This window comes from Nicotiana tomentosiformis, chromosome 6, assembly GCF_000390325.3.
Source record: "Nicotiana tomentosiformis chromosome 6, ASM39032v3, whole genome shotgun sequence".
Classification (NCBI taxonomy): Eukaryota; Viridiplantae; Streptophyta; class Magnoliopsida; order Solanales; family Solanaceae; genus Nicotiana; species Nicotiana tomentosiformis.
In genome coordinates, this window is record NC_090817.1 from 15,593,615 (window position 1) to 15,605,403 (window position 11,789).

An 11,789-nucleotide genomic window follows, 5' to 3' on the forward strand; every position below is an offset into this window, starting at 1 on the left:
GACCTTAGACTTTTCCAATTCTTGTCTACAACATTTGCTTTGTTAGTTATAAATTACTGCATTTTTAATTACTTTGATCTTAGTTATTAAACTCTCAAATCGTTATATAATATTTTTGAAGGTTGATTACTTGAATTCGTGCAAAACTATTGGTTGTAATTAGTATGTTATTTCCTTATGGGATTCGACTCCATACTTGTAAACCAGATTATATTTGCAACGACCGCTAGACCTCTTAGGAGGTATAGTTGGGCGTGATCAAATTTTGGCGCCGTTGCCGGGGAAGCAACATTGTTATTAATTACAGCTAGAAGAATTGCTAGGATTCTTAGTTTAGTCAATTTTATCCATTTTACTTCATTACATTGAAATTCTAACGTTTGTAGTCTAATTTGTTATAGGTGTATGCCTAGAAACTCCTCAAGAACTGTGAATTATTTGAAGCATTACCATTGAGAAAGCGTTCAAGGCATTAAATCGTGCAAACAGGAAAGACAAACGACAACAACACCCAAGAGAACAAATTGAATTAGACATGGGTGAAGTTCAAAGAAACGTGGGAGAGGTTCAAAGGTATGCTAGTTAAGTGTCCACATCATGGCATTCAGGATCAGATGTTGGGACAACATTTTTACATAGGATTGGCGGATAGCTTGAAGGCCAATGTTGATGCTTCAGCAGGTGGAGCATTTTTGACCAAGTCATTTAGAGAGTGTAAGGTCCTTCTAGATAAAATGGCTCAAAACTCAGGATGAATGACAAGAGACACTTCAATCACCCCTATAGTTCACTCAGTAGCATTGGACCTGAACAACTCCATAGCCGAGAATATGGCTACTCTGATGACGCAAATGAGTATCCTCACCAAGAAGATTGATAAATTAGGCCAGAAGCAGGTACACATTGTTGACACGACTAATGGGGGATTATGTACACCATGCACCAACCAACCATACGTGTGCTCATGGTGTAGGTCTGTGGTGTCATTTGTGACTTGTGTGAAAAATTTAGGATCAATCGGATGTGATTTGATAGGTTTTGGCATCGTTTGTAGAAATTGGGAGTTTAAAGAATCTATGTGCGATTCATGATTTTAATGTTGTTCGTGGTGGTTTGAAGGCTCGAATAAGTTCGTATGAGGTATTAAGACTTGTTGGTATGTTTGGATGAGGTTCTAAGGGCCTCAGGGTGATTTCAGATGGTTAACAGATCGAATTGAAGTTTGAGGGAAGTGCTGAAGCTCACCAGCTTTTGGTGTAATCGCACCTGCGGAGTGGGGATCGCAGGTCTGATCTCGTAGAAATGAGAGGTGAATTGCAGAAATAGAGGCTTATGAGAGATGCAGGCTGGTCGGTGCAGCACCACTTACATGGCAGGATTTCTCTGTTCTACTCTTGTAGAAGTTCGTGTCGCAGTCTCGTATGGAGGAGTTGCGCAGACAGTTTAAGAAACTTCGACAAGATGGCATGTCTGTGACCCAGTACGAGATGAGGTTTTCTGAGTTAGCTCGTTACGTAGTTTGGTTGGTTCCCACTGTTAGGGAGAGGATCATGAGATTCATTGATGGTCTTACGTATCAGTTGTAGTTGCTATGACTAGAGAGAGAGTATCTAGTGCCACTTTTGACGAGGTGGTTGACATTGCTCAGCAGATAGAGATGGTTTGTAGCTAGGAGCGGGGTGAGAGAGAGGCCAAGAGGCTTCGAGGTTCAGGCGGTTTTGGTGTTGTATCTTCTGGGGGGCAGTCCTACCAAAACAGGGGTCGTCCTTATAGGCCCGCTCAGACGACTAGTCCTGCTCATCGTGGTGCATCAGCTAGCCACGGTTCTTACAATGCTCATTCATGCTAGTCTTTATTCAATGCACTACCAGTGACGAGTTCTCACCATACCTCATCCTCTCAAGCTTCTATAGGTAATTCCTCGGGTTATCTGGAGCAGCAGTTCTGTCACATGAGGGGTTGTTTCAAGTGCAGAGACTTTGGTCATATCAAGAGAGATTGCCCTAGGTTGTCGAGTGGGGCTCCAAAATTGAGTTTTTGGCCGATGGCACCAGCACCAGCAGTTACACCACCCACTCAGCCAGCTCGGGGTGGGGCCCAAGCAACTAGAGGTCAGGCCCGATTCTATGTTATCCCTTCCAGACCAGATGTTGTTTCCTCTGATGCGGTGATCACATGTATTGTCTCAGTATGCCACAGGGATGCCTCTGCATTTTTGACCCTGGTTCCACTTATTCATATGTATTATCATATTTTGCTTATTATCTGGATATGCCCCGTGAGTCCTTAGCTTCATCTGTTCGTGTATCTATGCCAGTGGGCGATACTATTATTGTGGATCGTGTATATCGACAGTGTGTAGTATCTATTGGGGGATTTGAGACTAGAGCTGACCTCTTATTGCTTATTATGGTGGACTTCGATGTGATCTTGGGTATGGATTGGTTGTCTCCATGTCATGATGTTCTGGATTGTCACGCTAAAACCGTGACGTTGGCGATGTCGGGGTTGTCAAGGATCGAGTGGAGAGGGTCTCTAGACTATGTTCCCAGCAGAGTGATTTCATATTTGAAGGCCCATCGCATGGTTGGGAAGGGTTGTTTATCTTATTTGGACTTTGTGAGGGATGTTGGAGCTGATACTCCTGCTATTGATTCTGTCCCGATGGTGTAAGATTTTCCAGATGTGTTTCCTGCAGACCTACCTGGCATGCCGCCAGACAGGGATATTGATTTTGGTATTGACTTGGCACCGGGCACTCAGCCCATTTCTCTTCCATCGTATCGTATGGCACTGGCTGAGTTGTAGGAATTGAAGTAGCATCTTCAGGAACTCCTTGATAAAGGGTTTATTAGGCCTAGTGTGTCGCCTTGGGGGGGTGCTCCTATCATGTTTGTAAAGAAGAAAGATGGTTCCATGCGAATGTGTATTGATTATCGCAAGTTGAACAAGGTTACAGTGAAGAACAGGTATCCATTTTCACGTATTGATGACCTATTTGATCAGCTTCAGTGTGCCAGAGTGTTTTCTAAGATTGACTTGCATTCAAGCTATCATTAGTTGAAGATTCAGGAGCCAGATATCTCGAAGACTGTCTTCAGGACTCGGTATGGTCATTACGAGTTCCTTGTGATGTCTTTTTGACTGACCAACGCCCCATCAGCATTCATGCACTTGATGAATAGTGTATTTCATCCCTATCTTGATTCATTCGTCATTGCGTTTATTGACGACATTCTGGTGTACTCCTAGAGCAGGGAGGATCATGAGCAGCACCTGAGGACTGTGCTCTTGACCTTGAGAGGAGAGAAGTTATATGCCAAATTTTCTAAGTGTGATTTTTGGCTAGAGTCCGTGGCATTTTTGGGCCATGGGGTATCAAGTGATATGATCAAGGTAGATCTGAAGAAGATAGAGGTAGTTCAGAGTTGGCCAGACCGTCCTCATCTATGGAGATCCGGAGTTTCTTAGTTTGGCGGGGTATTACTGTCAATATGTAGAGGGTTTCTCGTATGTTGTAGCACCTATGACTAGATTGACCTAGAAGGGTGCTCCGCTCAGGTGGACCAAAGATTGTGAGGAGAGCTTTCAAAAGCTCAAGACTTCTTTGACTACAGCCCCAGTGTTGGTGTTGCATACTGGTTCGGGGTCCTATACCGTATATTGTGATGCGTCACGCATTGGTCTCGACGCAGTGTTGATGCAGGAAGGTAGGGTGATTGCCTACGCGTCTAGACAACTGAAGGTGAATGAGAAGAAATAGCCTGTACACGACCTCGAGTTAGTAGCTATTGTTCATGCCTTGAAGATCTAGCGGCACTATTTGTATGGTGTTCCTGGTGAGGTTATTACCGATCACCGGAGTCTACAACATATGTTTAAACAGAAGGATCTTAATTTGCGGCAGCGGAGATGGTTTGAGCTCCTTAAAGATTATGACATCATCATCCCCAATCATTCCGGAAAGGCCAATGTGGTGATCGATGCCTTGAGTCGGAAGGCGGAGAGTTTGGGGAGTTTAGCATATTTACCAGTAGCAAAGAGGCCTTTAGCCTTGGATGTTCAGGCCTTGGCCAACCAGTTTGTCAAATTGGATGTTTCCGAGCCGAGCAGAGTTTTGGCTTGTGTGGTTTCTTGGTCTTCTTTATATGATCGCATCATAGAGCGGCAGCATGATGACCCTCATTTGCTTGTCCTTAAGGACACGGTTTAGCACGGTGATGCCATGGATATTACTATTGGGGATGATGGGGTATTGAGGATGCAGGGTCGGATTTGTGTGCCTAATGCGGATGGGCTACGTGAGTTGATTCTTGAGGAGGGCCACAGATCACGGTACTCCATTCATCTGGGTGCCACGAAGATGTACCAGGACGTGAGGCAGCATTATTGGTGAGAAGAACGAAGAAGGATATAGTGGGGTTTGTAGCTCGGTGCCTCAACTGTCAGCATGTAAAGTATGAGAATCAGATACCGGGAGGATTGCTTCACTGGTTAGAGATTCCAAAGTGGAAATGGGAGAAGATCACCATGAATTTTGTAGTTGGGCTCCCACGGACTTCGACAAAGTTCGATGCTATTTGGGTGATTATGGATCGGCTGACCAAGTCCGCACACTTCATTCCAGTTGGGACTACTTATACTTCAGAGGGTTGATTGAGATTTACATCTGAGAGATTTGTAATGACCCAACCGGTTATTTTAACTTTTAGAACCCTTTCCCTAAAATAAAATTTCCCGTATGTGCTTTTAATGATTTATGACTTGCGGGGATGGTTGGTTCGGGATTTGAAAGTGTTTAGGTTGAAACGAACACTTGGTTGCTTAAGTTGGCCTTAAAGTGCTAAGTTTGACTTCGGTCAACATTTTAAGAAAACGACCCCGGAATAGAATTTTGACGATTCCAACAGCTCCGTATGGTGATTGTGGACTTAGGAGCGTGTTCGGAATTTTATTTGGAAGTCCGTAGTTAAATTAGGCTTGAAATGGCTAAAATAGGAATTTAAGTTTGAAAGTTTGACCGGGGAGTTGACTTTTTGATATCGGAGTTAGAATCAAGTTTTTAAAATTTTGATAGATCTGTTATGTCATTTATGAATTGTGTGCAAAATTTGAAGTCAATCGGACTTGATTTGATAGGTTTCGGTACCGAATGAAGAAGTTGGAAATTTTAAATTTCATTAAGCTTGAATTGGAGAATGATTCATGGTTTTAGCATTGTTTGATGTGATTTGAGGTTTCGACTAAGTTCGTATGATGTTTTAGGACTTGTTGGTATAATTGGTTGAGGTCCCGAGGGGCTTGGGGCAGTTTCGAACGGCTAACAGATCATTTTTGGCTTTTGGAACATTGGTGATAGCTGCTGGAAATTTTCTTCTGATCTCCTTATACGTGATCGCGTGGATTGGGTTGCGATCGCGTAGGCTTTTGGCAGCTGAGAATTTGTTCTCTGCGATCGTGTGGGCAAGTCTGCGATCGCGTAGGTTGGATTCAGTTGTGCTATGCGAACGCGTGGCTAAGGCTGCGTTCGCGAAGAGGAAATGAAGCAGAAGCTAACCATGCGCTTAATGCTTCGCGATCGCGTGAGGAGGCTCGCGATTGCGTAGGGTTAATGTTTGGGCAGTAAAATTTGTGCTACGTGATCGCGTGAGGAAGTTCGCGATCGCGTAGAATAAATCACTGGACAGAGAGTTTAAGTTCTGAAAATGGGCCATTTTCCATTTTTAACGATTTGGAGCTCGGATTTAGGCAATATTTGGGAGATTTCCAGAGAAAACAACGGGGTGAGTGTTCTTAACTCAATATTGGTTAAATTACCCGAATCCATCACTATTTGTACCATTTAATTGGTGAATTGAGTTGGAAAAGTTTGAAAACCCTCTTGGATAGATTTGAGGATTTGAGGGCCTAATTGTTATCGGAATTTAGTGATTTTGGTATGGGTAGAATCGTGGTTGAGTGGGTGTTCATATTTCGTAACTTTTGCCGGAATCCAAGATATGGGTTCCACGGACGAATTTTTAATTAATTTTGGATTTTTTATTGAAAATGTAGTATTTTCTTATAGAATTGATTCCTATAATTTGTAGTGATTGTATCGAATTATTTTTGGTTAGATTCGAGCCAGACAAAGTTGGATAATCGTGGAAAAGGCCTTCTAGTGTATTAAATTGGAGCAAGACGAGGTAAGTCTCTTGTCTAATCTTGTGAGGGGGAAATTACCTCATAGGTGATTAAAATTAAATAATTGTTGCTAATTGTGGGGGCTACGTACGCACGAGGTGACGAGAGTCCATGCGTAGCTACTATTAATGCTAAAGTCCGGGTAGTTTAGGACTCAAAACATGAATTACTTGTATAAATTGTATTCTTTTTTTAATTAATATTACTTGATATATATATATATATATATATATTATGAATTGTTAGATAAAAATATTAAAGGATGAAAATCTCATATACTTGATTTTTCTGTTTTAATTAATTAATTGTTAAGAGAAATTGTTCTTCCTCCTGAATTTATCTTATAATAAATATACTCTCATTCCGGAGGTACATAAGAAAATGTCCTCATTTCTTGTGGAGCGGGCCGAATGCCTCGGTAGGATAGATGCATCTATTGATCGCGCCGCACGTTCCTCGGCAGTGTACACGACACTCTGAATCATGTCGTACGTCCTCGGCAGAAATCGTGCTTAATAATAATAATTATACGATACTTTAATAGTTTATTTCAGCTTGCGAAGCTAATTGATAAATTGAAAAATCCTTGGAATTTAATGAATTATTATTCTTGCTTGTTAAAGAATTAATTGTTATTCCTGTAAATGATATTTAATTGATAAATTGGAAATTATTTAAATTGAAGGAATTTAATTAATATATTGAGAATTGTTGCATTTGAATGGATTTGATTATTTCCGGTGATTAAATAAATTATTTTAAATTCTGTAAATCATGTTGATTTAAATATCCTAGTTGTATTTCAATTATTATTATTGACCAATAGTGAGTGTCAAAGTCGGCCATCTCGTCTCTACCACTTCGAGATTAGGCTTGATACTTACTGGGTACACGTTGTTTACGTACTCATATTATAGTTGCTACACTTTTTGTACAGGACCTGAGGCAAGTACTAGTGGGGGACCTATCGTCTTACACCCACGTTATCCAGGGGCATAGTGGTGAGCTGCACTTTCTGAGCCGTTCTGCAGCTACTAGTGTCTCTCCTTGTATTTTTCATTCTGTCTATTTTTATTTCAGACAATATTTGAGGTTTTGTATAATCTACTAGATGCTTATACACTTCTGACATCAGGTCTTGGCACACACATTCGTAGAATTTGGTGTTTTATTATTTTTCTTGGTTTTAAATTGTATCAATGTATGCTTAATTTATTAAGTTGGCTTGCCTAGATGTAGTGTTGGGCGCCATCACGACCTATAGGTGAAATTGGGTCGTGACAACATGGTATCAGAGCACTAGGTTCACGTAGGTCTCACAAGTTATGAGCAGGCCTAATAGAGTCTTGCGGATCGGTACTGAGACGTCTGTACTTATCTTTGAGAGGTTATAAGGTGTTAGGAAATTACCTTTCTTCATATTACATTGTGCAATTGATGTAGTTCTAAATATCCTTCTCTTATTCTCTCTCAGATGGTGAGAACGCGCTCGAATGAGCTTCCAGACCAGGGAAGATCTACTCCCCCAGTTGCTAGAGGCCGAGGGAGGGCTCCAGCCCGTGGTAGAGGGTGAGGACGTCCCAGGATTGTTCTAGTTATGCTGCTAGTGGGTCCAGCAGAGAACCATATTGTTGAGGAACATGATGAGGTGCCTATGGCAGAGCCAGCTACGGTGGATTTCACATATGCACCAGGATTTCAGGATGTCATGGGTCGTATGCTGCGGTTCATGGACAATATGACTGAGGCCGGTTTATTTCCGGTAGACCCAGCCACATCTCAGGTGGGCGGGGGAGCACAGACCCCTACCGCACAGGCTCATGGATAGGCAGCTACTGTATATCAGACCCAGGGTGCACTACCCGTGGGTAGAGCCCAACCAATGGCTGCAGCTACACCTGAGCCCAAGCCAGTTGTAGCCACTGATCCTCAGAAACTATTGGACAGATGGACTAGACTACATCCTTCTGTCTTTGGGGGTGAGCGACATAAGGATCCACATGACCTCATTGATCGTTGTAGGGACAAACTGCACAACATGAGGATATTGGAGTCTCATGGGGTAGACTTTGCTACTTTTCAGCTAGAGGGCAGAGCCCGTAGATGGTGGAAGTCTTCTGTTCTTGGCAAACCAGAAGATTCTCCTCCCATGACTTGGGACAGGTTCACCCGTATCTTCCTGGACAGGTATATTCCACCCTCCCATAGGGAAGAGTTGCGGTTTCAGTTTGAGCAGCTCCAGCAGGGTCAGATGTCAGTGACCGATTATGAGGCGAGGTTTTCTAAATAATCTCGCCATGCACTTATGATACTCCCTACTGAGGCGGACAGAGTGCGGAGGTTTGTAGCCGGTTTACATACTGGCATTCAGGCCACTATGGCTCGAGAGGTTGAGATGGGTACTTCTTATGAGCTAGTTGTGGAGATAGCCCGGAGGATTGAGGGTGTGTGTCAGCGGAGCCGAGAGCAGATTATGAGAGATAAGCAGTTCAGGTACTCTGGAGAGTTCAGAGGTGCTCCATCTGGGGGCAGGGATCAGTTCATGAGGGGGTAGTCCAGCAGACCCCCATTTCCAGCACCACTACCTCCTCAAGGTGCTCCAGTGCGACCTTATCTCAGTGCTATACCAGAAAGTTCCTATTGCCCACCAGCTATTCAGGGTCCTCCTAGTGGGTATTCAGTTCCCCAGGGCCAGACACTTAGTCAGCAGCCCATCGCACTAAAGAGTTGTTATGAGTGCGGGAATCCTAGTCACATACGGAGGTTTTGCCCAAAGCTTTGGGGTAGACCAGTACAACAGGGTCAGCAGTCTATGCTTACCGGACCAGTTGTCAAAGTCGGCCATCTTGTCTCTACCACTTCCAGATTAGGCTTGATACTTACTGGGTACACGTTGTTTACGTACTCATACTACACTTGCTGTACTTTTTGTACAGGACCTGAGGCAAGTACTAGTGGGGGACCTATCTTCTTACACCTATATTATCCATGGGCATAGTGGTGAGCTGCACTTTCTGAGCCATTCTGTAACTACTAGTGTCTCTCCTTGTAGTTTTCATTCTGTCTATTTTTATTTCAGACAGTATTTGAGGTTTTGTATAATCTACTAGATGCTCATACACTTGTGACACTAGGTCTTGGCACACACATTGGTAGAATTTGGTGATTTATTATTTTTCTTAGTTTTAAATTGTATCAATATATGCTTAATTTATTAAGTTGGCTTGCCTAGCTGTAGTGTTGGGTGCCATCACGACCTATAGGTGAAATTGGGTTGTGACAAGATTGTTCGCCTCCACGGCGAGCTAGTGTCCATCATTTCAGATCGGGGAACGTAGTTCACGTCGCAGTTTTGGAAAGCCGTGCAACGAGAGTTGGGTACCCAAGTTGAGTTGAGCACAGCATTTCACCCTCTGATGGACGGACTGTCTGAGCGCACTATTCAGATATTGGAGGATATGCTACGCTCTTCCGTCATTGATTTTGGGGGTTCTTGGGGTCAATTTCTGCCACTTGTTAAGTTTGCTTACAATAATAGCTACTAGTCAAGCATTCATATGGCTCTATATGAGGCCTTGTATGGGAGACGGTGTAGATATCCTGTGGGTTGGTTTGAGCCTAGGGAGGCTAAGGCTATTGGGTACTAACTTGGTCCAGGATGCTTTGGACAAGGTTAAGATGATTCTGGAGCGGCTTCACACGACGCAGTCTAGAGAGAAGAGTTATGCCGACAAGAATGTCTGTGATGTTGCTTACATGGTTGGTGAGAAGGTACTACTCAAGGTTTCACCCATGAAGGGTGTTATGAGGTTCGGGAAGAAGGGCAAGTTGAGCCCTCGATATATTAGGCCATTTGAGGTACTTCAAAGGATTGGGGAGGTGCCTTACAAGCTTACCTTGCCACCTAATTTGTCGTATGGGCATCCAGTATTTCATGTTTCTATGCTCCAGAAGTATGTCGGTGATCCGTCTCATGTTTTGGATTTCAGCACAGTTCAGTTGGATGGTGATCTGACTTATGATGTGGAGTTGTTGGCCATTTTGGATCGGCAAGTTTGAAAGTTGAGGTCAAAGGACATAGCTTCAGTAAAGGTGCAATGGAGAGGTCAGCCAGTTGAGGAGGCTACTTGGGAGACCGAGCGGGAGATACAGAGCAGATATCCACACCTATTTGAGATTCCAGGTATGTTTCTAGACCCGTTCGAGGATGAACGTTTATTTAATAGGGGAGGATGTAACGACTCAGACGGTCTTTTGAGAGTTGTAGCACGTTCCCACATTTACTACTTATTTTGTACTTTATATCTGTTATGTAACTTGACGGGGTAGTCGGTTAGGGTCTGGTGAGATTTCTGGATGAAATGAGAGAATTAGTTTCAATGTTGAAAGTTTAAGTTGAAATTATTGACCAGATGTGGATCTTTGAGTAAACGACTCCAGAGCGGAGTTTTGATGGTTCTATTAGCCCCGTTTGGTCATTTTGGACTTAGGAGCATGTCCGGATTGTGATTTAGAGTGGAATTAGGCTTGAAATGACAAAAGTTGAATTTTTTGAAAGTTTGACCGAGATTGGACTTTTTGATATCGAAGTTGGATTCTGATTCCGAAAGTTGGAGTAGGTCCGTGGTATCATTTGTGACTTGTGTGCAAAATTTGGGGTCGATCGGATGTGATTTGATAGGTTTCGACATCGTTTGTAGAAATTGAGAGTTTAAATTTCATTAAGCTTGAATCTATGTGCGATTCTTGTTTTTGATGTTGTTCGAGGTGGTTTGACGGCTCAACTAAGTTCATATGAGGTGCTAAGACTTGTTGATGTTGTTCGAGGTGGTTTAAAGGCTCAACTCAGGGTGATTTCGGATGGTTAACGGGTTGAATTGAAGTTTGAGGGAAGTAATAAAGCTCACCAGCTTCTGGTTTAATCGCACCTGTGGAGTGGGGATCGTAGGTGCGATCTCACAAAAGTTAGAGGTGAACCGTAGAACCGGAGTTGGGCTGGCCTGGGCACGGCGCAAGTGCGAGGAATTTACCGCATCTACGAGCCCGTAGTTGTGAGCAAGGCCCCGCAGATACAGAATTTAAAGACGGGCCTGTTTCCGTAGAAGCGGCTCCGCAAGTGCGAAACATGGAGCACAGATGTGGGACTGAGGAATTTAAGTGGCTTCCGTAGAAGCGGGGAATTGACCGCAGGAGCGGTTCCCTAGGTGCGGATATATGGCTGCAATTGCGAAAAGCCAGGGCAAATTATTAAAATAAGGGTTCGTGTTTTTGGCTTCATTTCAAACATTTCAATCACGGTTTAGGCAATTTTTGAGAGGCTTTTCGACGGGATTCTTGAGTTAATTCCCTTATGCTTATTTTTGATCAATAATATTGCTTCCCCATTGATTTTCCTACCTAGTTGGTGTGTATTTAAGGTGTAAATTTGGGAGTTTGAGTCTAGGGGTTTGGAGAGTTTGATTTGGGGATTTAGGGGACGATTTGGTGTCGGGTTTTGATAGATTTGATATGGTTAGACTCGTGGTTGAGAGGGATTTCGTGTTTCGTGACTTTTATCAAATTTTGAGACGTGGGCCCGGGGGCAGGCTTTTGAGCCGATTTTTGAT